Consider the following 22,357-nt stretch of genomic DNA (forward strand, 5'->3'; position numbering starts at 1 on the left):
AAAACTCAGGGCCATGTTTAAAGGTGATCAATTACCTGACAGCCAGTTACCATGCACAGCTGTTCACTGGATATATTTTCATCACTACCATGTCCCAAATATATCCGCTAGAAATCAACCTAAAATGAAACCATGGCGACTACAACAATTCTCCTACCCACTGATAAAGTTTGCAGATCTTGCCCATAAACCTGAACTAAACTTTAGTCATTCAAGTTAGCCCACAAGGAGTCCCTGCTGTGCCATGGGAGGTCAAGCTCGCATGAGGAGCACCTGGTTGCCTTGGCCTCTCAGCTGTGCAGCTCTCAGTCAGGCCTCTGAGCTACAGCTCCCTCAGAGGTCAGGTGGTTTTCAAACTGTTTCCTCAGGAGATGCTCCAGGGCCCAGGAGATGAGAGGGAGACCAAAGGGATGGGGCTCTAGGCCTCACCCCTGACGCAACTGGATCAGCCAGGTAGTATCTGTTTCCTCCCTGAGGCTCTGTGATTTCATTTCAAAGTAGGATTCCCCTGTCCCAGAACACTGCAAATTATGTAACTAGATGATCTCAGAGGACACTTGTAATTCTGCAATCTGCCATTTGTCACTCAGCCAAAGCCCAACACGACCAGCCTCTACTTTCACTGCTGTGGCCAAGACCACCATGACTCCTTTTGCTGGACCCACCCGATACTTTTCAGTCCTTGTCCTACTTGACCCAGAAGCAACATTTGAGGCTGTGGACCAATGGCCTCCCCCTGGGACTCACTTCTCACCCACACTTGTGGCCTCGAATGCCATCGGCACACTGATGGTTCCACAATGTATACATCCAGCCCAGGTCCCTCTCCCCAGTGGCGCCAGGTTGTATACATCCAGCCCAGGTCCCTCTCCCCAGTGGCGCCAGGTTGTATAAGTCCAGCCCAGGTCCCTGTCCCCAGTGGCGCCAGGTTGTATACGTCCAGCCCAGGTGTCTCTCCCCAGTGGTGCCAGGTGCACATTTCAGCTTCTGGACACCTCTGTTTGCAGTTCCCACAGCAACAGAAACTCAACATGGTCGCAACGGAGCCTCCTACTTTTCCCAAAGCCTGGCTTTCCTCATTTGCATATCTCATTCTAGCTATGAGTAACTGTCTTCTCATGCTTAAGGTCTTCCATATAATGAGCTCAGAAGTTGTGTGTGTGTGCACTTTTGCATATGTTCACATTTGTATAAAATCTGCATCCTCAGTTAAGGCTAGAGCTTAATAAGCTATGAATTTGTCATCTCTCCTCTCCATTATCCTGACCCCTTACATTCAGTATCTATTTCCTAGACTGAAAATGTACTGACCTAGGCACCGTTTATTCAGGACCTAATTAAGGAGCAGCCAGTCAGATTGATAAACTAATGTGACACCAGCTGAGTAGATGGGGTAATAGACCAGGAACCACTCTTGGATGTTATAGAACTCTTCTGGAAGCAAAGGTTAAACCTAAATGGCTTTGACTCTTAATTGTGGACAGTTTTAGACATCATAGGAAGCTGGATGCTTAAAAATCACATTCGGTGAGCAGAGCCCTTGGTAACCTCCATATTCCACTGCCTTTGGGAATGCCTGCTCACCCTGACCCACACAAGTTTTTCCTCACCACTTTAATAAAATTTTGCTTTGTTAACCCTAAATAATTTTGCAGTTCATATTAGATAGTACTTTTAAGCCTCAGACATATCTGTTATATAGTAGTGTTCTGTAGACAACAAAGATTCTGGAAATAAGAGGATAAAGGAGAGGACTGTAATAGCAATATTGTACCACCAGGGAGAAATCACAAGGCTGCAGCCCATTTCTAAAGCACTTGTGATCAACTCCTGCACATACAATGCCATAGTTACCCAAATCAATATTTCAGGACAGCAACCACAGAGAATATTTTCTAAGCATTAATTATAGCTAATGTGTAAATCAAAGGATAAAAGCACTATCATTAATTGCCCTTTATTTGTTCTTAAAATTCTATCTGCAATTGCTTTATATTTGAATATCTTCATTCGTTATCAGAGATCATTCACAGGGAGAGAAGGCAATTATTGAACACAACTTTCTTTGCCCATATGTTTCCCTGTGTCATTCGATGAATAACTCTCTCTATTTCATCCCTCTGATATCTTCTCCACACATATAAATCCTAAAGAACCATTTTGGTAACCTCACACTACTCAGACTATTTTGGAATATTCTGTCCAACTATGGATGTCATATATTAAAAGTGTTGGCAAGCTAGATGATATGGTTTGGATCTGTGTCCCCACCAAAATCTCATGTTGAATTGTAATCCCAAATGCTGGAGGTGGGATCTGGTGGGAGACGACTGGATCATGGGGGCGGGTTCTAATGATTTAGCACTATCCCCCTAGTACCGTTCTTGTGATAGAGTTCTCATGGCTGTTTAAAAGTGTGCGGCACCTCCTCTGTCTCTCTTCCTCCTGCTGTAGCCATGGAAGAGGTGCCTGCCTCCCCTTTGCCTTCCACCATGATCGTAAGTTTCCTGAGACTTCCCCAGAAGCTAAGCAGAAGCCACAATGCTTCCTGTACAGCCTGTAGAACCATAAGCCAATTAAACCTCTTTTTTTTTTTATAAATTACCCAGTCTCAGGTATTTCTTTATAGCAATGTAAGAATGGACTAATACACTACAATTCATCCAGAAGAGGGTGATGATGAGGATGCAGTGATAGAAACTGCCACTTAAGGAACTATCAAAAATGAGGACAGAGAAGAGAGGGTTTGGAGAGGACATGATGGCTGTTTTGAAGCACCTGCAGGTCACGTGGAATGGGAGGAGCACATTCAGGTCCCTCAAAGGGAGTGCAGTAGCTAATGGTGCAGACAGACTTTGGGTTCCAACCCTGACTCCAGCCAGCGCTCGCTGCATGACCTCACGGGGGACCTGGGATCACCTCACCCGGCTGTGGGGCAACTGCATGAGACAGTCGAGGAAAGTAGTGAGCACGGTTCTTGGCACATGAGAAGGCACTCAATAAATTTTATTGACAAACTAATCAACAGCAGTTTGAAAATCTACAAAGAATTCCCTGCAAAAAAAAAAAAAAAAAATTCCAAACTGAAGTCACAGGTAACTCTATTTGTTGACCGTGGTGAAATCTGAGGTTGTCCAAAGGCGGTTGGCAAAGAATATCATCCACACCTGTCTGCCGGGGTCCGTAGCACCTCGCTGCACTGCACCATTGGCTCTCCCGGGCCCCCAGCTCCCCGACTCACCCCGCAGATCTTGGGGCTCATCAGCCTCCATAATCATGTGAGCCAATTCCTCATCATAACACTTGTTCTTTCCTTCTTATTAGTTCTGCTTCTCTGGAAAACCCTGACTAATAGATCCAAGTCTCTCTGGCTCCCCCATTCACACACAGCCCTTCAGACCACAGCTGCAATCTCAGTCCTCTCTAGCTTCCAAGCCTGCTCTTGAAGAGAACAGCTTCCTAACGGTACATTTGTAGGCCGGTACTGCAAGGAGATTTTCAGTAGGCTTGGAAAAGAGGAAAAATATTATGATTAATGACAATCTGGGAGTTTTTACTTAAGCTAATTTTTTTATTCTAATATAGTGTCCTCCTACCATTTTGGTGTTTGTTTTGTTTTGTTTTGTTTTTTGTTTTGTTTTGTTTTGTTTTGACGGAGTCTCACTCTGTTGCCCAGGCTACAGTGCAGTGGTGCTATCTCGGCTCACTGCCAGCTCTGCATCCCAGGTTCACGCCATTCTCCTGCCTCAGCCTCCCAAGTAGCTGAAACTACAGGCGCCCGCCACCATGCTCAGCTAATTTTTTTTGTATTTTTAGTAGAGATGGGGTTTCGCAGTGTTAGCCAGGATGGTCTCGATCTCCCTGACCTCATGGTCCATCCACCTCGGCCTCCCAAAGTGCTGGGATTACAGACGTGAGCCAACACGCCCAGCCCCATTTTGGTTTTAAATGCTATGTCTTTTGTGGGATTGTGGTGAGAAAAAAAACAAATATTATTTTAATCAACGTCTTCACTTAGAAAATGTAAAGTTGGCGACCTGAATGTAGTTTACATTTTTCCTGCAATTTTAATGGTCTATGAAATTCCTAATTCTGGGAAGCCCTGCTCTTAAAAGCATTGAATGTTTATGACCTTGATGGCAGTGATGGTTTCACAGGCGTATACATAGCCCCAAACTCATCAAGTTGTATACGTTAAATATGTGCAGCTTTTGACATGTCAATCATACGTCAATAACGTGGTTAAATATGTATATACATATGCATGTATACACATATACATGGACCGTATATACATATTTAACATATATTTATATACATGTATATACATATATACATATATGTGTAAGTAGAGTCCAGGAGCATCTGTGTGTATATCTGAGTGTGTGCATATATACAAAGCTTGGAACTCCAGTACCTCTGAATACACTTACTTGCTCATTCAACTAGCATTCATTGAGAGTTTACTAAGGCTCATACTCTGACCAAGCCCTGAGGATCCAAATCTTCTCAAAGCTATAGACTAGCAGGGCTATAGATAACATAAAATCAGCTTCAACAGTGTCACGGGGTCTATGCTATAGAAAGTGAGGGTGCTACAGAAGTGTGAACCTGGATCCCTGCCTTGGCTAGGAAGGGAAAGAAGGTTACTGAGGGAGAGTTGTACCAGCCAAGACCCGAAGGGCTGGGCAGAAAATAGCCAGAGAAAGTGAGGAGGAAGAAGGAACAACACACAGAACACCTTGAGGAATCAGAAAGCCAAAAACAAAGTATTTGTATGATTAGAATATGAAGAGTGTGGAGGAGGCAACTGAGGTCTGGGAGGAGAGGAAGGTCCAGAAGGATAGAAACACAAACAGGAACCAGACCAAGAGGGGCCTGAGCCCTGCATTCAGGACTCGGGATTCCACCAAGGACAATGGGAAACTACCAAGAGTTTAAACAGGATTGGATCAGGTTTACGGTTGGATCTTTGGTGTGGACAACGGGTTAAAGGTGGACATGGTGAACACAGGGAGACCAGCTGGGAGTAAGCAGTCTGGGACGGAGACATCCAGAGCTTGGGCCAGGGACAGCAGGGAGCCTTGGGCATGGTAATGGTCATGGACAGAGGATCCCATGTTTCTTTCTAGGTTGCTGGGGTGACAGCCTCGGACAGAAACATCCGGAGCTCGGACCAGGGTCGGTGGGGAGCACTGGGCATGATCATGGACTGAGGTGCCCACATTTCTTTCTAGGCTTCTGGGAAGACAGTGGCACCATTCATTAAGCCAGACAGCTTCAGAATGGATGAGTTCGTTTGGGGATATGTTTGAGATATTTGTGGGACATGCAAAATGCAATGTCTGTCCAGAAGACAGGTGGGCCTGAGGCTGAAGAGAGAGACCGAGCATGAGATGAGGATGCAGGAGGCACCAGTACAGAATGTACGGCCTGGAAAAGCCAATGCCAAGAGAAGGCTAGAGCCTGGAGAAGCCTGAGGACCACCTGCGTCTAGGAAGCAGCAAGAATGAGGACCACCTGCATCTAGGAAGTTGTTGGAAAAAACAGATGCTCCCATGATGGAGCTCTAGTGGGTGGGGGCAGGGGGATCTCAGTGTCTCAGAAAGAGCCAGGAGCCACCAGATTGGTGAGGACAAGAAACCCCTTCGGACTGGGTGGCCAGTCCAGGGACTTAGGGGTAGAAGCCCCATGAGGGGGGACTAAGGAGTGTGAAGGAGCAAGGGACGGCTAGCACGGGTGGGCTACTTCAGAAATTTGGTGTGACTGGGAGGAAAGAAATGGAGTTTGGGGTGATGGAAAACCAGGGTGCAGGGAGATGTATTTTGAGATTGAACTCTTCCGGTCTAGATAAAAGTGTTCAAAAAGAGAGAATTTTGCAGAGACATCCATAAGGAAAGGTCACTGCAAAGGCAGGTGGCCAAGTTGCCCCTGGTAGGAGGGAAGGAGGACAGGTCGGGAGGATGCCAGGGAGGGGTCAGGTGGCATTGCCTGATGTCTGTTCACTCTGGAGGGAGGCAAGGCCATCTTATGAAGCTGCATGGAGGAGAGGCTGCGTGGAGGAGGCAGGCAGGTGAAATGTTCGAGGCTGGGGTAGAAGGTGAGGCATCCATGAAGGAAACAGAAGAGGCAGTGTCACGTTTCTGCATCACACTGAGAGAAATCAAGTGCAGCCCCCACCTTGTGACTTTCTAGATAGTACTTCCCCAAGCCCTCCTTTACATCATGTTTTACTTTTTTTCCCCAGTATCTTGAGAGAGAGACCAGGTCCTTACCAATTGAATCTCAACATTCTGTGTATCCCAAAATACCCACACAGCACTTGACACATCACCATGACTCAAGAAAACCTCCATCGAGATTGGCTGGTGTGACTTCCGCGCCTTTGTTCCCAGCGTCCCAGCCCCCGCCCCACAGCCTCACAGCCGCCCATTCTCCCCACTAAGGAGCAGCAATTCCTTTAACTCACTCACGCAGCTCACAACATGGCAGAGAGGTGACAGCTCGTGTGCACCTAAAGAAACGTGGAGTCAGTCATTTGAGCACGGCAGAGCAAGGTGCCCAAAGGGAGTTCTTGGACTAGACCCATTCTTTGTCAGGAATCTGAAAGTGAGAATTGACGGTATATTAATAAATAATATAAGTATAATACAATTAATTATTAGTTAATACATAACTACGAATGTATGTCTGTTATGTATTATATTAACTAATAATTGTATTATACTTATATTATTTATACATTCATTTGATTTATTATTAATCATTAAATTGTATGTTAAGAAATATATAAATTTAGATATTAATAATGTAATTCTATTGTTATTAATAATTAATTAATTGATACTGTGGCCAGCACATCAGCTTGTCCCTGGGTTCTTCAGAGTTCTGTCCTGTGGGCTGATCCCAAATTGTCCTTTAATCCAGACCCACCCCTCTCACCTACCTCTACAAAAGGGCTCAAATCACCAGGTTATTATTAGTTAACTGATCAATAACCCATGGAGGGGGAATCCCCAGAAACCCTAGCCTGTCTAGACCATCGTCCCCTTCACACCAGGAAAGTTTGGTTTTGCAAGCAAGACCCTCAGAACCTACACACAGTAAAATCACAGCTCTTCTCCCATAGACCCTGCAGTGAGTCAGATGTCACCACCACCAGCTCTCACAGGCAGAAGGAATTGTTGAGACTGAGGCCTGAAAGAGAGAGAGCTTTCCTACAGGTTGCCGGCAAATTCTAGCAGATCTGAAGTTGTAAGCCTGGGCTTTTTAATTCCCAGCCAGTTCTTTCCACTGCATTCGTCCCAGTCATTCAATTTTGAGCAGATAGGGTAAGAAACTCTTGAGTTCGGGTGGCCCAAGCCAAGATCAGAACGTAGCCCGCCTCGTTCTCCCAGCTCCTGTTTCGTGTCCCAGAGCTGGGGGCAACCCTTAAGTCCTTTCCTCTGACTGGGCCTGGAGGCCCCCAGAGCCAAACATCTCCCATCTTTCTTTTTCTTACACGGTGTCAAAGTCAAGTTAAGCTGAGCACTGAAATTGGTGTTTTCTGCTTCAGAGATAAAAATAGTTGGTGAAGCTTAAAGAAGTTCTGCCCCAGTTTATTTAAGGCATAATCTCAAATATCCCTTTGTCCTAATTATCACACTATCCCCCGAAGGCAAGGAGCACAGAGAAAATCAGAGAGCAGTGCTAGGTTTTATTTTTGATCTTCAGTTCGACTCTGTCAAATATTTACAAATCCCCTCAGAGTGGGAGTCCACTGGGCAAGTGTCTTTGGGTTCACCAAGTAGGGGAAAAAATTAAAAGGAAATGAAGCAAGGGCAGAATTCCTAAGGAGTAGGAAGCCTTCATTCCAAAGCTGTTCGGGGATGGTTGATGGTTTTAATGCACTGACAGGTGCTCAGCCTTTTTTACCATCTCCAACCTTGAATCAGGAACTCAGAGCACTTCACAGGGCACCCCACCCACGTCGCAGTTCAGCCAGGGCCAGTGGAGCCAGCCGTTTCCACATTAGTCCTGTCCCTGGTAAGACTGCCCTAACATTTGGGTTCTATCACAAGGCAAATACCATGGAAATCTGAATTTATGATGATGAGTGTATATATTTTTATGAAAAAAATGCTTAGGCAGACATTTTCTTTTAGGATGCTGGATTGAGCCATAAATCCAGCCTAAGGTATACCTTTGGGCCTCTTAGTGAAGTAACTGATCCATTAAGAGTAGAAAGATCCTTCAAAAACAGCTGTGGAACAAATACAACCTGCAAACAGCAGGTCTGAAACAGACTCTCCCTCGTCAACCACTTCTCAATTCCTGCAGCCCTGCGCCTATCAACACAGATGTCTTAGAGTCTCTGGGACCTCGTTCTATATGGGACTTGTCTTTTTTAGCATCTGAAATTGCATTTCTCCCTTCAAACTCCCCCACTTTAACATGAAAAGGCTAAACTTTAATAGAAGAGCAGCTCAATTATGATCCGGGCAATGGATGGGTGTGAATTCATTTATTCTACAAATATTTATTGGGCCTTCGCTATGGAGAAGGCCCATGCTAGGCACTGAGAAATGCTGTTACACTATGAAATGTTCTAACAATTAAATGCTTCTGTGTCTAGAATGGTTTATAACTAACTCAAAGTGCTCTGTGCAAAGGATCCCCGAAGTGAGCGGTGTGCTGGCCACGAAGAGTTTCATCACTTACTGTAAATCGCATAAACAAATAAAAGCATTATTTAAATGAAGGCCCTTTACTTACAGAAATCCTATTGCAGTTATTTTCTTTCAAGATCTAATTAGATTTAAAGCTTCATTTGGAAAACAGAAGATGAAAATGAACCTCTTATCCTAAGGGCATCTGGATGAGAAGCAAATGCGTACATGATTTTTTTTTTATCATACAGCAAATTTGCCCAGGTCATAATCAAACAAAAGAGCTCTGTTCTATGAGTGTAGTAAGAAGGAAGAAAAATAAACTCAGCCATGTCTTGTGACAGTAGATGCTCATGCTTAGTGTGTTCATGATTGATTCCCTTGTTTTTGACACTGTTTTAGGAAGATTAGCACTGTCTAATTCGATGAGTCCCTGTACATTTGAGATACATAAATTTAGAGATTGTATTGAAACTCCCAAAACAAACATACACTACACGATACTTTTAGGAGTCAATATAAAGTATTCTGAAATTGAAAATAAACAGATAAGTAAGTTACACCCATCCTTAAAGATGTACAATGAGTAACATGGCCCTTAGTAGGGGCTTTAAATATTTGAATGATTGGCTGGATGAGCCAGTGAGACAACTCTGCGGACAACTTTTGAACTTGGGCCACTTGGAAAGCACATGCCTTTGTCAGAAGCTCATTCTATCAGGCCACAGTATTTGTTACAAAACATACAAATATAACTGCTTTCTGATTTTAGTAACTATATTTTTTAATGTTCCTAAAACAAAGCATATGAAGAAGAAACATGCTTGTATTATTCATTTTGCCAAAAGATTGTTAAATTTGCCAAAAGATTGTTAAATTTAAAGGAGCTGCAGGAAAGTTCTCTTGTACATTAAGCTGCCAGGTGCATTTAAGTGGTGGTCTATAAAAGCAGTGACTTTCTGGCTGGGCGCGGTGGCTCATGCCTGCAATCCCAGCACTTTGGGAGGCTGAGGCAGGCAGATCGCTTGAGCGCAGGAGTTCGTGACCAGCCTGGGTAACATGGCAAAACCCCATCTAAAAAAAAAACAAATACAAAAATCAGCCAAGGGTAGTGGTGTGCACCTATAGTCTCAGCAACTCAAGAGGCTGAGGTGGGAGGGTTGCTTGAGCCTGGGAGGCAGAGGCTGCGTGAGCTGAGATCATGCCACTGCACTCCAGCCTGGGTGACAGAGTGGGACCCTGTCTCAAAAAAAAAAAGAAAAATTAAAAAATAACTGAGTGACCACACTCAGCAGAGACGGATAAGGCACAGAAATGTACAGTTCAGAGGAACCACTGCTGAGAGATAGTCGGGAATGACTATCAGGCGACCTCTGGAAAGAGCAAGTCTGTGTGAGTCCATTATAGAGATTCTATCCACACTTGCTCTGTGACCACATCTACCCAGTCGCGTCCGTTGGTCTCTGTGGAAGTTGCTTCTTTGCAGTGACACTTTCATAGATTTCTTGAGGAGTCACTGACTGGCAGACAGTGGCACTTTTAACAAGATGGAAACACCCTGTGCAGATAATTAAGAGTCCCAGAGAGAGGAGAAGTAGTGCTTCCTGCATCTGGTCCCGCCTCCAGCCTCCTGGGTCTGCTCAGCTCCATCCACTTCCTCCGTCTGAGCTTCCCGGGGCCTTCCAGCCACCAGGTGAAGAAAGCATGTGAGAAGCCGTTCGCTGGTCACAATGTCCTTCACTGGCTTCTCCAGGTTTCCCCTAACAGGAACGGGTTTCTCATTCCAATCTGCATGTCAGGGTACTGAGCACCTGCATGTCGGGGTGCCAAGCCACCTGCGTGTCTGGGTGCCGAGCCACCTGCATGTTGGGGTGCTGAGTGACCTGCATGTTGGGGTGCTGAGTGACCTGCATGTTGGGGTGCTGAGTGACCTGTGTCTTGGGGTGCTGAGCCACCTGTGTCTTGGGGTGCTGAGCACCTGCATGTTGGGGTGCCGAGCCAACTGTGTGTCGGGGTGCTGAGCACCTACTTGCTTGTCCTCACTTATGCCCCTTCCTTCTCTGGCCCTGGCCTCTCAGCCCATGCGTGGCCACCTGGGTGTAGACCTCACATGGCTCCAATCTGACTCAGTTCTGCAGTCACTCCTGTGCCCACGGCTGCTGCCTGGGAATGGATGGAGGGTGGGCTTGGTGCCTGGCCTAGAAGACGAAAGAAGAGGGGGCCCTGTATGGACACCTCCACTCTGCCCCCGCCAGAGTTAGGGAAGAGGGAAGGAGAGCGGGCTGGCTCAGATGGGGCACCAGGTCCCTTAGATGCCCAGGAAGGAGGCCATCGAACCCCTGGCTCACGGTGCATCCTCCTTTCCTGGCTTCCCCTAACAGCTGTTTTCCACACGGCCTATGTGAGAGGTGGCTTGTTTGGTCATATTTCTGCCTAATTATTTCATGTTCAAAAATCATTACTGACTAAACGATGAGATCCTTAAGGGCCCCTGGCACTTGCCCAGTGGAAAAGTCAGTGAGGAAATCGACACTGATGCCACCCAAGCCCAAGCTGAGGTCACGACAGCCCTCCCTTCTAGACTGGCAGGTCCAGCTGCCAGCCCTTCCACGGGTCCTGAAGCCTCAACACCCAGGCGGCGATTCCCCTGCACCCCGGCCTCCTTGAGGGTCCCTGTCTCAGCACCACCAGCTACACACACCAAAAACCAGGGCACGCTCCTTGACACACTCTCCATTTCATCCCCAAAATCAAACGCAAGCTGCTACCAACGTCCTATCGGGCTTTCCCCCTGTGCCTGTGCTTTTTCCACACTCCACACATTTGCCTCGGCCCTTCTCCCATCCCCATCCGAGACACCGCCGCTTCTCACCTACCCCCCGGCAGTAGGTCCTGGTTGTGTAGGATGGACCACACTCTCTGCAGCCCATTCCCACACGACAGCCAGAGTGTCTGATCTGCCACTGATCTGACTGGGTCACTCCTGCACCCAAAACCCTCCCGCGGCTCTCTGTGACCCTCCAAAGCGATTCCAGACCCGTTCTCCTGCTTCTTCATAAGCCCCCATCGACCTCACCTCCCATCCCCCAAGGCCGTGATCAGTCCCTCTGGCCTCCTTCCGCCAGCTCGGCAGCATCGTTGCACCCCCGGCCTTTGCATAAACTGCCCCCATTGCTCTTCAACCCCCTCACTTACCTCACTCTCGTTCTTCCAAATGCCACTTCCTCAGCAAAGCCTCTCCCCACTGTCAACTTCCCTCTGTACGTGCTCACGACGCTGCACTTGTCCTCGCTTTGTACCCTGTGATGGCCCCACTTCCTGCTGCATGGACTCATGAATACATCTAACAAATAAATAAATAAATATTAAAAAGCAAGCAAACAACAGAAACCACCGCTGTGCACTCCTGCATTACATCAGATCCAATTTACCTGAACCACGAGAGGTTAATTCCTTCCAAAGGTGGTGTGTTTTCTAACTGGTGCAAAGAAGACCATTGCAAACTCTGGGATTTAGGACTTTGCTACGACAATTCATGACAGTGATGATGAGACTGCGTGCTCAGAGAAGCCACAGAACAGAGGGTACACAGACCCTGCAGAGGCACAGCAGGGCCTGGAATTCAGCAGGGGACTAAGGCACCCGGAGTCACACAATGGGAGGCCATCCCAAACCCCAGCCCTAAGGGACCAGGGAGAGAGTGATTACCCAAACCCACTGGCCGCAGGCAGAGAAACGAGACCCCATCCAAACACGACCTGGCAGGAAAGTAGCCGGGAAATAAAGGCCCCAGCCTCTCCCCTTACCCCCTTCTGATCTTACACCAGGGCCTTCCATTGTCCAAACCCAACCGAAGGCCAGAGCCCTGGAGGGTGGAGTCCATAGAGACCAGCCTCCCAGGGCCCAGACCGGACGTGGAATGTCAGCATACGGGTCTGAAAGGACAAAGAGGGACTTCCCAGCACTCCTGTTCCTTTTGCCAGGTGGACATAAGAGAAAGATGATGGAGAAAGCTCCCACCTCTAAGAGCTGAGGTCTGTCTTCTCTCACACACAAGGCCTTGTTTTATGTGGGGTTTAGTGAAGCAATAGGTGCTGGCTGGTGGCACAGCTCAGAGCTTATGCATCATACACAGGTGTCCTGGGAGCATCTCTCCTCAGAACCACAGGAACCTGGTTTAGGAACCACACTCCTGGGGTCACCGCTGCCCTGTCCAGGGAACAGGGCTGACCATGTGGCCCTTGCTCGTCTTCCCCTTTTTTTTTTATGATACAAAAACTAAAACTGGAGGCATTTTGAGCACCTTACAAAATGTGCAGCTTCCAAATTTGTGTGACATTGGCCAAGCTGCCTTTCTGAGCTGATCAGGTGCGTGAACATCGTGGCACAGTAGACAACCTCCAGGGCTGGCCTCAAACAGTCTCCCTGCTTCACCTCCTCAAGTGCATTAAGACATTTTCGAGCTTGCTTGCAAGTTCCAACCTTAAAATCCTGATTATTTATTTATGCCCTTTTTGTCTAAGAAGTTAAATCCCCAAAGCATCTCAATTTAGATCAAAAGCAATTTACCAAACTTCACCTGGCACACCTGTGTCTTGTGATTTGTTAATTACCTGCTTAGCATTTCCAGAGCTGCGAGGCAGAGCCGCAGCCTCGTTGGCTGCAGGGAGAAACCTCTGATACTGTCTCCTGCATCACAGCCTTCCAGAACGCCTGTGGTGTTCACCGGGTGAAGCTACTCCACCAACTAAGCCACATGCACTTCTGCAAATTGCTCTTATTTTCCAGGGTGAAGAACTCGGCGTGGAGCAAACACACACGTGAATGCAGTAAGCTGCTGACATATTTCTTGGCTACCTGATCAGATTCTACAATGGTCCTAATCTGTCTTATCAGCAGCATCCTATCACACGTGAGATCATCAAACAGCAGCACCCTGTTTATTCCCCCAGCGCCTTTGGTTGACAATTTGGCATTAGAATATTAGGAATAACAGTAATTACGGCTTTTACAATTGCTTCAAATGAAAGAGATCATTAAAGTGCACACATGAAAAGATGATCTCATTTCTGAGATAGCTCTGTTAGGTTTTCTTCCTTTTTTTAATTTTTTCTCCTTCTAAGTTCTTAGCAATCATCCCTGTGAGTGTTTTCTCTGTAGCTGGGGAAGCAGCAGAGGAATGAAAAAGATAGGGGGTTTGTTAAACAGCACAGTGCACTGACGTTTTTTGTCCTTCCTCCCACCCCCCAGTTTTCTTGTGAAGAAACAGAAAGCATAACCTTTTCTGAACTCAACACTGCCAGAGAGGGCCAGGGAAGGGCGGCATGTGCCAGCTGCTGGCCTGCCTGGGTCACATGCATGGAGCTTTTCCTTTTTAAGTTAAGCTCTGGGGAAGTTAAGTATACTCCATGCTTTGAGGCATCTAGAAAATTAAGATTATAAAATTCACTGGCTTCCGGAAGTAATAATAAAGACGTAGCTCAATGCCTCTCCTCCACAGAGGCGCTCTGATCCTCCATGTAGAAGTGATCACTCCCCCATTGAGCTCCCACTGTACTTTATTTTTATCTCTTCCATGAAACTTGCCACGTTTTGACTTGCACCCTAATTGTAATTATGTCCTAGCTCATTCATGATGCTGCAAGTCCCTTTAAAGCCAGATCCTATCGCTGACTCCTCTGTATCCCTCTTCTGCACCCAAACTGCCTCCCCCTTGGACCTGCACATGGGCACTGCTCCCGGCCTGCGCTCAGGGCTGCTGCTGAGCCACCTGGTTTACCAGCTCTTGCATGGTTCGTGTCTCTTGGAGTCTCTACTCGTCTGCAGGATTTGCAACATCTTCCCAATCAGAACTTGTATTTCCAATCTCGCTTCATGTTCTAAAACTCCATCAGAATTTCTTCCCAAATATCCCACACTATCCCAGTCTTAATGCAAGATCTTGATATATTGATTAGAAGAAATGGTACCTTAGAGCGGGGGTGGGGGCGGGGGGGAAGTTATCATAGCAATCACAGTTAAATAAATCCTATCCTTCATAAAATAATGAAATGAGTAATCTAAAAAAAATACAATGAATAATGAATCAAGATCAATTGACTTCCAGCTGCTACGAAGAAAAACAGGCTCTGGTTCGTTCTCTACAGGAGCGTGAAATGAGTGGAGCTTCTTCATCCACAAAATGTGATTCATTTGGATAATGGCACTCACCTGGCTCTACATGTGTTGAGTGTTCCAGGACCTGGGGGTGTCTTCACACTAATAAATATTCGTTTATGATTGTAGTTGTCCAAACTGAAAAGATATATGTCTGTTTATTCACATCAATGATGATAGTTGGACTAATTCCAAAGCAATACAAAACCAAACAACGCAAGCAGTGCTGTGCTGTATGTGGTGGGAGAGAGTCCTCGCGTCGGAACACCTGGGTTCAAGTCCCTCCTCAGCTAAAGAGCCCGTGTGTTCCAGCCACTGGCTGCCCTCAGGTCCTCAAGCTCCTCAGGCTCCTCAGGCCATAAACTGAAGGGGCCGGAGTCAGGACTTTTCAGATCTAAATTGTGCCTGCCCAAAGAGAGTTTTTATCCTTTATAGAAACCCCAGAACTTCCGACAGGTCAAATAAAAACCACAGTAATTTGAAGGTAGAAGCTGCTTGTATCTCTACGGTGGAGCCTTTTGCTCCTATTTCTTCTGTATCTCTCAATGAGCCTACCAAAATGGCGGCCTTTGGGAAGCCTCCAAGCAGCACCATTGATGGACAATGTACCAGAGACTCTAGGATCTAACCAAAGGTGGGGAACGGTTATTTGAGTTATAGCCTCCCGGACACACCAAAAGTCAAAGCAACCAAAAATTATGAAGGAGGAAAGCGTCTGTATTTCCGCTCTTTCTAGAGTGGCAGTGTGAAAACATCCCGGCCCGCCATGCTCAGCCACCGAGGTGCAGACTTTAGACGAAATTGCTTTTGCCGGGAAGGTGTGCCCTTCCCAGCTCCATTCCAGTCTAGAATTAAATTGCCTGTGGTTGATATCAGCACCCAAAGCAAATCATGCGATGGGCCAGAAGGCACAGACCACGTCTCCTCACACCCAGGGTCACCAGGTGCCCCAAACACTGTGCTGAATGCTCAGAGTGAGCCTGAATGAGCCCTGCAGGAGCACAGAGCCCCAGCCTCTTGCCCCCCTGGCCTGGCATGGAGCCTGCCTGTATTCATCTCCTGGGGCTGCTCTCACAAATGACCACAAACTTGGTAACTTCAAACAGAAATGCATTTTCTCCCAGTTCTGCAGGACGGAAATCCAGTATCAGAGTTGGTTCCTTCTGAAGGCTCTGGAGAGCGTCGGCTCCATCCCATCTCCTCCTGGGAGCTGCTGGCAATCCTTGGTGTTCCTTGGGCACAGATACATCACTCCAGTCCCTGCCTCCACTGTCACATGGAACTCTCCGTGTGTCTCTGTCTGTGTCATGGGGTCTCGGGCCTACCTGATTAGTCCAGGAGGATCTCATCTTGAGGTCCTTAATTACATCTGCAAAGACCCTTTTGTCCAAATGAGGTCCCATTCATGGGCTCCAAGTGGACTAATTTTGGGGGATTGGGGAGGCATCATCCAACCCCTTGCACAGCATTCTTCCTCAGGATGCTTAAAATTGTGAAGCCTTTACTCCTGTTTTTCTGTATCTCTCAATGAGCCTAACAAAATGGCAGCCCTTGGAAAGTCTCCAGGCTGTGCCATTGACCAACAAGGTTATTGCCAACCCCGTTTTCCTGTAGAGCATACTGGCCTTGCCTTTCCAAACTCCTGGAAAGTAAGAACAAAGGTTTTTTTAAAAAAAAATTACCATAGAATTGGCACATATTAGACACTTCACGTTTAATTGAACGGAACATTTTTGAGGAAACTTTTCTTGTGATAGCCTGTGGTCGTTGCATTATTTCCCCAAGAATGCATTTTGTGAATCTGGATCACGGATAAGAGAGAAGAGAGAATAGAGAATTTGTCTTTTCAAACATTCATTCAACAAACTGATTGCCGGCCATGCACACAACCTGTGTAAAGGGCTGGAAAGAAGCAGCTGAACCAAGAGCCCGGTCCCCTCAGAACTCACAGCCCAATTGGAAATTCACTACTGATCCATGTGGTCAGGCAATCATGCACTTGCAAACAGGTAAGGGCACAGAGGAGGAAGCAGCTCGCTCCGGAGTGGGGGAGATGTCTCAGGAACAGGCCTGCACTGGGTGGAGAGAGAAGGAAGTTCAGAGCCAAAGGAGGAGATTTGGGAATTCTACAAGTTTGGGGTGGGAAATGGAGGAAGGCAAGGCTTAAAGAGTGAATGGAAGCTGGTTTGGGAATTATCTCAAATGCTACCTTGAACCCCTCCCTGTAGACATGGGGTGTGATGAAGCCATTGGGCACAACAGCTCCCCGCTTCTGCAGTTGGCAACACGCTCGCCCCCATCAGGGTCTCTGACATGGAGGTGAAGGCTGCACAGAACACCCTTGCCCCTGCTGGGGCGTCTGATATGGAGGTGCAGGCTGTACAGAGCACCGTTGCCCCCGCCAGGGTCTCTGACATGGAGGTGAAGGCTGCACAGAGCACCCTCACCCCTGCCATGGTCTCTGACATGGAGGTGCAGGCTATACAGAGCACTCTCGCCCCTGCCGGGGTCCCTGATGTGGATGTGGAGGCTGCACATAACACCCTCACCCCTGCCAGTGTCTCTGATGTAGAGGTGCACTACAGAACAGCAGCGTTGGCCATTCACATCGGAGTCTGTGAGAATGATGCTCCCAGACGTACGCAGTGTTCAACAATGCAACCAGATGGGGCTGCCCTGCTCTTCACTCTTTCTTCTCACCTGTCTTGGTCCATTTTCTGTTGCTTATAACAGAATATCTGAAACTGAGTCACTTGTAAAGAAAAGGAGTTTATTTCTTACAGTTATGGAGGCTGAGAAGTCCCAGGTCAAGGGGCCACATCTGATGAGGGCCTTCCTGCTGGTGGGAGGTCTCTGCAGAATCCAGAGGTGGCCCAGGGCATCACACAACTTGGGGGCTGAGTGTGCTGGCTCAGGTCTCTCTTCCTCTTCTTATAAAGCCACCAATACCCACTCCCAGGTTAACCCATTCATCCATCAACCTATCAATAGATTAATCCATTCCCAAGGGCAGAATCCTCATGATGCAATCACCTCTTCAAGGCCCCACCTGTCAATACTGCCACATGGGGGATTCAATTTCAACAAAAGTTTTGGAGCGGACGTTCAAACTGTGGCACCACCCCTAACAGTTCTTCATATAAAAAGCAGGGTTTTGCAGTTAGATATTTTGGGACTTGAAACTATCACCAGTCATGCATTAGAACTTATCAGAATAAAGCTGACAGGCTGTCCTAAAAGCTTGCTTGGTAACTCATCCTAGCATTTATAACATATAAATAAGTCATGTCTATTATAGCTGTGCAGAAATCCCGCAACAAGAGGGCAAATAAGAGATGATAAAAGGTTGCCAAACTGGGAATGTGTCTACCCAGGTATTACAGGAATTATTTTAAGGTTTCATTTACAAAGGGAGCATAAGAACAGATTTATGAAATGGGAAGAAGCTCAAGTTACGCACAGTGGCCTGAGCAGTTGACTTCTCGTCTTTCTGAGCCTCAGGTTGCAACACCTATAAAATGGGACATCAGATGTTGCCTCTCTGTTTTATGGAGTGACTGTCAGGATCTTACATGAAAGCTCATGGGGAAGCTTAAAGGGAGAGATTCTTGTAAAATACCGTTATTGTCAGGGAAGGAGATAAGGGGCCCTGACTCTTAGGACTGGGAAGGAAGTAACGCACACCTCCTTTTACAGTACTGAGCTTTCTTCTCCCAATTTGCATTCCATTCTCTAACACATTGGGGAGGTCATTAAAAAGCAATAATCCTGCACGAAAAAATAGAGTCGGCAGAGAGTGGAGAATGTGGCTTATACCTACAGATAGAAATGGGAGAGCAGGGAGAGAAGACAATCTTAGGAGACCTGGGCCAAAGTATTAGCATGCTGCAAGGGTGCATTAGCGAGTCTGTACGCATTACAACAGTGCTTTCAGCTTACTCAGGCCTGGAAGCTCAATACAAGAAAGATAGACAATTTGGAAGAGGTTCAGAGAAGAACAGAGTAACAACAATATTAAGGGGCTGGTTTCAAGGATTGATTTAGGAAGAAAGATTAAGGACGCTAAGTGTGTACAGCTTTCCTAATCACGGACTAAGTGAAGACAAGACAAACATCATCAGATATTTAAGGAGTAGAAGCAGTGAGGATAGAAGGGGATTATTTCAACGAGATTCTCAATTTATGCAACATGGTGTAAACTGTCATAAAAAGCTCCAGGATGAGGACTTGGCTCATTCAGATGAAGTGGGAAATGGAGTTCAGCTGGAAATAGTTTATGGCGCTGCACTTACTCTCACAGAGAAGTCTCTCTCTCAAGACATTAAGGCTGAAAGCTGAAGTTGATCTTCATTTAGGGAATGGGAGGCTACGTTTACATTAAAATAAACCAGCATCTTGGCAGGCCATAAACTGGCATGGATGGGATTCAGGCAAGGACACCAGTTGCCCATCCCAGTCTCACCATTTCCCAGTGAGCCCCCATGGAAGAGTGTAAAGCCATGGGCTACTCACGCCTGCCAAGGAGAAAGAGATCTCACAGTGTCTGACTTAACTCATCCCCCTCCTCCATGCTCTGTTGACCAATATTTTAGCTCTACCATGGTCCTACCCACTCACATCAGGTATTACTATTACTAATAATAAACATGCTTTTTGATTTCTTGTTTGCGATTGCCTTTGGTTGTTTCTCATGAATTTTGTTAAGTTTTGTTGCTGTGGTGGTGGTGGTAGTGGGGTTGGAGGTGGTAGAGGTGATGGTAGTGATGATGCTGATGGAAGTGATGGTGGTAGTGGTGGTGGTGGTGATGACAATGATGGTGGTAGTGGTGATGATAGTGATGATAATGGTGGTGGTGGTGATAGTGGAGGTGATAGCGATTATGATAATGGTGGTGGTGATTGTAATGGTGGTAGTGGTGGTGGAGGTGATAGTTATGGTAGTGGTGGCAGCAGTGATAGCAATGATGATGGTGATGGAGGTGATAGTGATGATGATGATGATGGTAGTGGTGGTGGAGGTGATAGTTATGGTGGTGGTGATGGTGGTGGTGGTGACAGTGATGATAATGGTGGTGGTGGTGGGGGTGATAGTGAGCATGATGGTGGTGGAGGTGGTACTGGTTATGATAATGGTGGTCGTGATTGTAATGATGGTAGTGTGACAGTGATGATGATAGTGGTGATGGTGGTTGTGACACTGATCATCATGGTGGTGGTGGTGATGGGAATGGTGGTGGTGGTGGTGGTGGAGGTGACGGTAATGATGGTGGTAGTGGGGTGGAGATGTGGTGGTGGTGATAGCAATGATGATGGTGGTGGTAGAGGTGATAGAGATGATGATGGTGGTGGTGGTGGTGGTGATGGTAATGGTAATGATGGTGATGGAGGTGATCGTGATGATGATAATGGTGGTAGTGGTGGTGGAGGTGATAGTTATGGTGGTGGTGGTGGTAACAATGATGATGGTGGTGATGGAAATGACAGTGATGATGATGGTCGGGGGGTAATGGTAATGATGGTGGTGGTGATGATGATAGTGGTGGTGGAGGTAGTAGTGACAGAGGTAGTGGTGGTAGTACTTTTTCTTTGTAAACCTCAAGAACGGACAGTTGAGTTAACTATTTTATTTATTTATATACACATATATACATATATATATACACACACACATATATATGTATCTCTCTTTTTTACAGATATTGCCACTTAACATAGGCAATATATTCTTAAAAATCATGAAAATGCTAACTGGGAACCTATATCTATTATTTTCAAAGGAAATTTTTAGCCAATAAGTCCAAACCAACTTTTCCAAATGTAACCACAACATCTCCATACTGGAAAGCAAATTATTGTGTTCAGATGAGTTATGCTCTGTGCAGCGATGTGGCCTTACCCAGTGTTAACAGTACCCAAGACTCACAGCCCTGTCTTTCACAAAACATCCACATGGGACTCTGACCATCCAGTCATTGAATTTAGAATGGAATGAGATCTCCCTGCTTATTTCCTGTTTTGTTTTAAATACTGTATTCATATTGACATTTAGAATCCTAAACATAAGATTATTTTTTGTAAAACGTCAGCTGGAAAATGTTGCATTGAAAGAAATGTGCCTCTCTGACAAGTGGGTATTTAAAAACCAAGAGATATTCCACTGGAGGAAAAAACAATGTTACCCAGGAAGACTAAGCAGAAAATACCTGCAGCTTTTTGTGTGTATGTTGTACATTGATCTAAGTGGTCATGAAGTATAGATCTCATTCTGTCTGTTATTTTTTTGGCTGACACATTTTTAAGATCTGTTTCTGCTACTCAAGCCATGCCTCATCCATCACTTACCACTGCCCCGTGCCCCACAGTGTCCATTTGCCACATTTGACCCAGCCATTCCCAGATGATGAACCCCTAGGCTGCCTCCAACACCTAGCCTCACATTCAGAGCTACAGCAAACACCCCAAACATGGAATACATGGACCTGTATGAGAGTTCCTCTGGGGTATGCCCAGGAGTGGGGTTGCTGTATCATCAGATATATGAATATTTAATTTTACTACAGAATTCCAGATTGCCTTCCAGAATGGCAGCCCCACCCAACCTTCTTCCAATGGTGCATGAGATCTCCCATTTCCCCACATCCTTGCCTATCTTGATATTAAAACACTGTCTACTTTTTGCTAACCTGATGTGTACACAGCAGTGCATATAACATTCTCGTCCTGATTTGCGTTCCTTTAATTACTAGTAAAACTGCCCATTTCAAAGGCACCATTTCCTTCCATTGTCCATGGCTTCCATAGGATAGAGCTCCTGAGCTTCTGAGACATTCTGGGGCTCCCCTCACACCTGTATTTCTCAGCACCATGTGACAGGGAATGTTTCTCTTTTTGATCTGCTTTTACAAAAATTGCTGGGTTATCCATGTGCCTTTATCCTTCTAAATCAATCAGCTTGTTGAGTTCCTAAAATTATTTGCTGAAATGTTTGTTGTAATTACATTGAAATTATTGATTAATTTGGGACAAATTGACATCTTTATGGTATTAAATTTTTCCATCCATGAACCTGGTATAGCTTTCCATCAGTTAAAATCCCCTTTTATGTTGTAGAACAGAGCTTTTAATATTCTTGTAAAAGTCTTACGCATCTCTGTCAGTTAGGTTCTAAATATTGTATAACTGTATTACTATTTTAAGCGTTGCTTTCTTTATATTATATAATCGAGTTGCTTTCTGTTGATAAAGAAAAACATTACTGAAAACTGTAAGTTAATTTTGAATCCAGTTTCTTTTCTAGACTTTCTTATGAGTTTAATAATTTATCTGTTGATTCTGTTAGGTTTTCCATATAGACAATCATATGAAAAATGATAGTTGTGTCTATCTCCTGTTATCTTTACATCTATATCTTTGTGGGTATTTTTTTAATCTTTGTGTCTTATTTCTTGGGTCGGCACATCTGTTGAACATTAACAGGGATAGCAGTCATCCATGTCTTGATTCTAATCATAAAGAAATAATCTTATATTTCTCTATGAACTATGTTGCTTACT

At 45.8% G+C, this 22,357-nt stretch overlaps 1 long non-coding RNA gene across 1 annotated transcript; it reads right to left on the reverse strand.

Annotated features, from left to right (window-relative positions):
• Window positions 1–8,489: 8,489 nt before the first annotated feature.
• LOC103891249 (uncharacterized) lies at window positions 8,490–16,209 on the reverse strand. Its single transcript, XR_655504.2, has 3 exons — window positions 14,859–16,209; window positions 11,844–11,991; window positions 8,490–9,722 (listed from the first exon to the last, which is right to left on the reverse strand). It is a non-coding gene; the product is annotated as an uncharacterized LOC103891249 (long non-coding RNA).
• Window positions 16,210–22,357: the final 6,148 nt, after the last annotated feature.

Source organism: Pongo abelii, chromosome 6 (assembly GCF_028885655.2).
Source record: "Pongo abelii isolate AG06213 chromosome 6, NHGRI_mPonAbe1-v2.0_pri, whole genome shotgun sequence".
In the NCBI taxonomy this organism is placed as follows: Eukaryota; Metazoa; Chordata; class Mammalia; order Primates; family Hominidae; genus Pongo; species Pongo abelii.